Raw genomic sequence first — 5,535 nt, forward strand, 5'->3', positions numbered from 1 at the left:
GCAATACTACCGCGACGCAGCGCCGCATGATTCCACCCTCGTCAAGTGCGCGACCTCTGACGTCACTTCCTTTGTTCGGCGTGCTCGGGTTCCCGCCAAACTATCACCAATCAGACGACGCCTTCAGCTAAAGGGCCGTAGTGGGGTTTTTGGCTTCGGTGTTCCCACGCGCGGTCGCGCGGGAATTGCGCACCTCAGGGACTCGCAGCACTAGCCGCACAGCACCGCGTGGAGTTGCTTATTCTTTTACATAGGAAGTCCCATTCTCTTCGTGTAATGCCACCAATGGTTCCGATTCTCCCCAGTGGGGCTGTGAGACTCCTACGCCCTTTTGCCTATGACGGACTTGTAAAGATCTGAGGGTGGCACCCCTCGTCCCCCACCTGTCCCCACCCCAGTCTCATCCAGGCTTGGCCTCTCCAGTCATTTCTACCATTTTTCTTAATTCTTCATATGACGTGCTGGTCTTTTCCTCCCATAGGGAGTGGAACCTTTTGTCAGTTCCTTCCTCAAAATATTAATGCATTGTTAGAATTTTATGTTCATTTATGTATTTAAGAAAAATTAGCAGGTGCTGTGGCTCATGCCTGTAAACCCAGCAAATGGGGTCTGAGGTGGGAGGACCTCTTGAAGCCAGAAGTTTGAGACCAGCCTGGGCAATATAGTGAGACCTCCTCCCAAAAAATGTTTTTTAAAATGTCTGATGTGGTGACCAGTGTCTGGGGTCCCAGCTACTGGGGTGGCTAAGGTGGGAGGATCACCTGGGCCTGGGGTGTCCAGGCTGCAGTGAGCTGTGATGCAGCCACTGCACTTCAGCCTGGGTGACAGAGACTGCGACTCAAAAAAAAAAAAAAAAAAAAAAAATTGCTGATGCTTTCTTTGTTCCTGGCCCTGGGCTGATCACTGGGATTCAATGGTAAGTAAGATAGACATGGCCCTTGGGCTCCCGAACTGTGTGTTTTTTCTTCTCTTTTTCTTTTTCCTTTTTTTTTTTTTTGGAAATGGAGTTTTGCCCTTGTTGCCCAGGCTGGAGTGCAATGGCGTGATCTTGCCTCACTGCAACCTCCGCCTCCTGGGTTCAAGCGATTCTCCTGCCTCAGCCTGCCGAGTAGCTGGGATTACAGGGATGCGCCACCACGCCCGGCTATTTTTTTTTTTTTTTGTATTTTTAGTAGAGACGGGGTTTCTCCATGTTGGTCAGGCTGGTCTTGAACTCCCGACCTCAGGTGATCCACCGCCTCGGTCTCCTAAAGTGCTGGGATTACAGGCATAAGCCTCCGTGCCCGACTTTTTTGTTGTTGTTGTTTTGTTGTTAAAAACAGGGTTTCTCTCTGTCACCAAGGCTGGAGTGCAATGGCGCAACCTCTGGGATTACAGGCCCAACTCCCTCCCCCTTCCTTCTTTTTTTCTCCACCTCTCTCCTCCTCCTCCTCCTCTTTCCCCCTTCTGCCTCCTCCTCTTTGCTCCTCCACCCTCCTCCTCCTCTCTCCTCTTCCTCCTTTCTCCTGCCTCAGCCTCCTTAGTACTCCTTCTGGGATTACAAACCCAACTCCCTCCCTCCCTCCCTCCCTCCCTCCCTCCCTTCCTTCCTTCCTTCCTTCCTTCCTTCCTTCCTTCCTTCCTTCCTTCCTTCCTTCCTTCCTTCCTTCCTCTCCTCCCTCTCCTCCCTCTCCTCCCTCTCCTCCTTCTCCTTCTTCTTCTCCTCCTTGTCCTCCTTCTCCTTCCTCCTTCCTCTTCCTCCTTCCTCTTTAAAAATAAATCAGATGGTGGCGGGCCCCTGTAGTCCCAGCTACTCCGGAGGCTGAGGCAGGAGAATAGCATGATCCCGGGAGGCAGAGCTTGCAGTGAACCAAGATCACATCATTGCACTCCAGCCTGGGCGTCAGAGTGATACTCCATCTAAATAAATAAATAAATAAATAAATAAATAAATAAATAAGAAAGAGCCAAGTGCAGTGGCACACCATGCAGTCCCAACTACTTGGGAGGCTGAGGCTGGAGGATCGCTTGAGCCCAGGAGTACAAGGCTACAGTGTATGATGATCTTGCCTGTGAATGGCCAGTGCACTCCAGCCTGGACAAGGGAGCAAGATCCTATCTCTTAACAAAATAAAAAAGAGAAAGAATTTAAAATGTCTTAAAATATAACACATTGCCAAACATCAAAATCAGATTTTTGCCCAGAATTTCAAGACCTGGGTGATCTGGTAAATCAAATGGAGGAGTCAGTTCCCAATAAATGCGAAAGTAATTGGTATTTACTGTGTGTGTGGATGTGGTAGTAAATTCATCTCTTAATTTAGCTTTGTCGAGTTGAAGTCTTCCTGTCACGTAAAAGGAATTTCTGGGAGGTCTTCCACTTCCCTCTCCAGGTAGGTTGTACACTTTATTCCCAGACTGGGGGCTGTCAGGGAAATCTAAAGTAAGACTGAGAAGAAGAGAAATCGTCATCTTTTTTTTTTTCTGAGTCAGGGTCTTGCTGTGTTGTCCAGGCTAGAATGTAGTGGCACGATCACAGCTCACCACAGCCTTGACTCAACCTCTCTGGTCTCAGGTGAACCTCCCACCTCAGCCTCCTGTAGTCAGCTGGGACTACAGGTGTGCGCCACCACACCTGGCTAATTTTTGTATTTTTTGTAGAAACGGGGTTTTGCCATGTTGCCCAGGCTGATCTCGACCCCCTGGGCTCAAGTGATCCACCCAGCTCGGCCTCCCAAAGTGCTAGGATTACAGTTGTGGTCCAGCCGAAATCATCCTTTAAGACCAATCTGGTGACACGCCCATTAGGATTGCCACTCTCAAACAAAATAGAAAATAACAAACGTTGGTGAGGATGTGGAAAATCAAAACTTTCGTGCACTGTTACTGGGAATGTAAAATGGCACAGCAACTATGGAAAACAGTATGGTGGTTCCTCAAAAAATTACACATAGAATTACCATATGACCCGGCAATTCAACTTCTGTGTCTATACCCAAAAGAACTGAAAGGGAGGACTTGGAAATATTTGAACACCTGCGTGCATAGCCGCATTATTCATGATATCCAAAGATGGAAGCAGCCCAAGTGTCCATTGACACATAAAAGGATAAGCAAAACAAAATGTGGTATAGATATATAGTGAATTAATATTCAGCCTTAAAAAGGAAGGAAATTCTGAGACATGTTACAACGTGGAGAACCTCAAAAACTGCAAAGTTAAATAAGCCAGTTACAAAAGGACAAATATTATTTGATTCCACTTATATGTGGTACCTTGAGTAGTCTAATTCATATGCACAGAAAGTCAAAGGGGCACAAAAATTAACCAGCCATGGTAGTGCCCACTTGTAATCTCAGCTACTTGGGAGACCTGAGGTGGGAAGATGGCTTGAGCCCGGGAGGTGGAGGGATAATGCCACTGCTCTCCAGCCTGGTTGACAGAGCGACCCTGTCTCAAAACAACAATGACAACAACAAAAGAGTCAAATAGTGGCTGTAGAGGGCAATAGAGAATTAGTATTTAATGAGTACAGAATTTCGGTTTGGGAAGATGGAAAAGTCCCAGAGTTGGATAGTGGTGATGGTTGTACAGCAATGTGAATATATTTATTGCCACTGAACTGTACACTTGAAATGGTTGAAGTCCTAAATATTATGTATATTTTACCACAATTAGAAACATTATTTTTTAAAGAGAGAGGAACAAATAGCCCAATCTGCTATTTGTTCAGTACATACCACCTGCCAGGTGCCTGCATTATGTGCTCCGCTAAGTGTTTGATATATGTCTCAATGTTTTGGACCTGCCATTTTAACCTCCAGTATCATTTTGCCTCCATTTCCTAAATATGCATATTTTAATCGGATATGACCCAATATTGGTGAATTTCCATTTATACTTGATTCTCTGTTCAATATTCGGTACAGTGTAAGTTACCCATTTCCAATTTTTGCCATTTTAATTCTGCAGAAATCATTTTTGTGTAGTACTTCCTGGGCAGAGTTTACAGCGAAGATTTATTTTGTCAATAAAAATTAGATCCCGATCAAATTTTACAAATTTTTTACATCTGCCACTGTCACTTTATGGGTGCTCCTTATTTGTATCAAGTATAATTTGATTTGGAGTGATTTTTTCTTTTTTTCTTTTTTTTTTTTGAGACAGGGTCTCACTCTGTCACCCAGACTGGATATCAGTGGCACAATCTTGGCTCACCCCGCCTCTCATGCTCAAGCAATTTTCCTGCCTCAGCCGCCCGAGTAGCTGTGAGTACAGGTGTGTACCACCACGCCCAGGTATTTTTAATAGAGATGGGGGTTTCACCATGTTGGCCAGGCTGGTCTCAAACTCCTGACTTCAAATGATCTACCCATCTCGGCCTCCCAAAGTGCTGGGATTACAGGTGTGAGCCACCATGCCCGCCTGACTTTTTTTTTTTTTTTTTGAGAGGGAGTCTCATTCTGTCCAACATAGGCTGGAGTGCAGTGGCATGATCTCAGCTCACTGCAACCTCTGTCTCCTGGATGCAAGCGCTTATCCCACCCCAGTCTCCCAAGTAGCTGGGATTACAGATGCCTGCCACCACGCCTAGCTAATTTTTTGTAGTTTTAGTAGACGCGGGGTTTCACCACATTGGCTGGTCTCGCACTCCCAACCTCAGGCAATACACCTGCTTTGGCCTCCCAAAGTGCTGGGATTACAGGTGTGACCCACCGCACCTGGCCTGGGGTGATTTTTTAAAATAATTTTCAGTGTTAAACACATGTGATTTTCCAAAAATTTTTTTGGTCTAAGATAATTTTACTAGATGGAGTTTTAGCTGTTTTCAGTTTTAAATGACACTGATTATTTCTACCAGTAATACTCATTACAAATGGATAATACTGATAGAATTACTTTCAGTATCAGAGAGGCCTTTCTATGTGGAGCAGAACATTTCATTCACAACTCATTTGTTCCTCAGTATACACAAGGGATCAGTTCCAGGACCACCAGTATACCAAAATCTGCCCATATTCAAGTCCCATAGTTGGCCCTGTGGAACCCACTAATATGCAAAGTCAGCCCTCCTATACTGGGTTTCGCGTTCTGAAAATACTATATTTTCAATCTGTGATTGGTTGAAAAAAATCCGTAAAAGTGGATTGGGGCTGGGAAAGGTGGCTCACGCCTATAATCCCAGTACTTTGGGAGGCTGAGATGGGCAGATCATGAGGTCAGAAGTTCAAGACCAGCCTGGCCAACATGGTGAAACCTCGTCTCTACTAAAAATACAAAAAATTATCCAGATGTGGTGGCAGACACCTGTAATCCCAGCTACTCGGGAGGCTGAGGGAAGAGAATTGCTTGAACCCAGGAGGCGGAGGTTGCAGTGAGTGGAGATCCTGTCATTACACTCCAGCCTGCGCCACAGAGCAAGATTCTGTCTCAAAAGAAGAAGAAGAAGAAGGAGAGGGAGAAGGAGAGGGAGAAGGAGAGGGAGAGGGAAAGGGAGAGGGAGAGGGAAGAGGAGGGGAAGGGGGAGGGGGAAGAGGGGAAGAGGAGGAGGAGGC

The sequence above is a fragment of the Theropithecus gelada genome, chromosome 1, assembly GCF_003255815.1.
Source record: "Theropithecus gelada isolate Dixy chromosome 1, Tgel_1.0, whole genome shotgun sequence".
Lineage (NCBI taxonomy): Eukaryota > Metazoa > Chordata > Mammalia > Primates > Cercopithecidae > Theropithecus > Theropithecus gelada.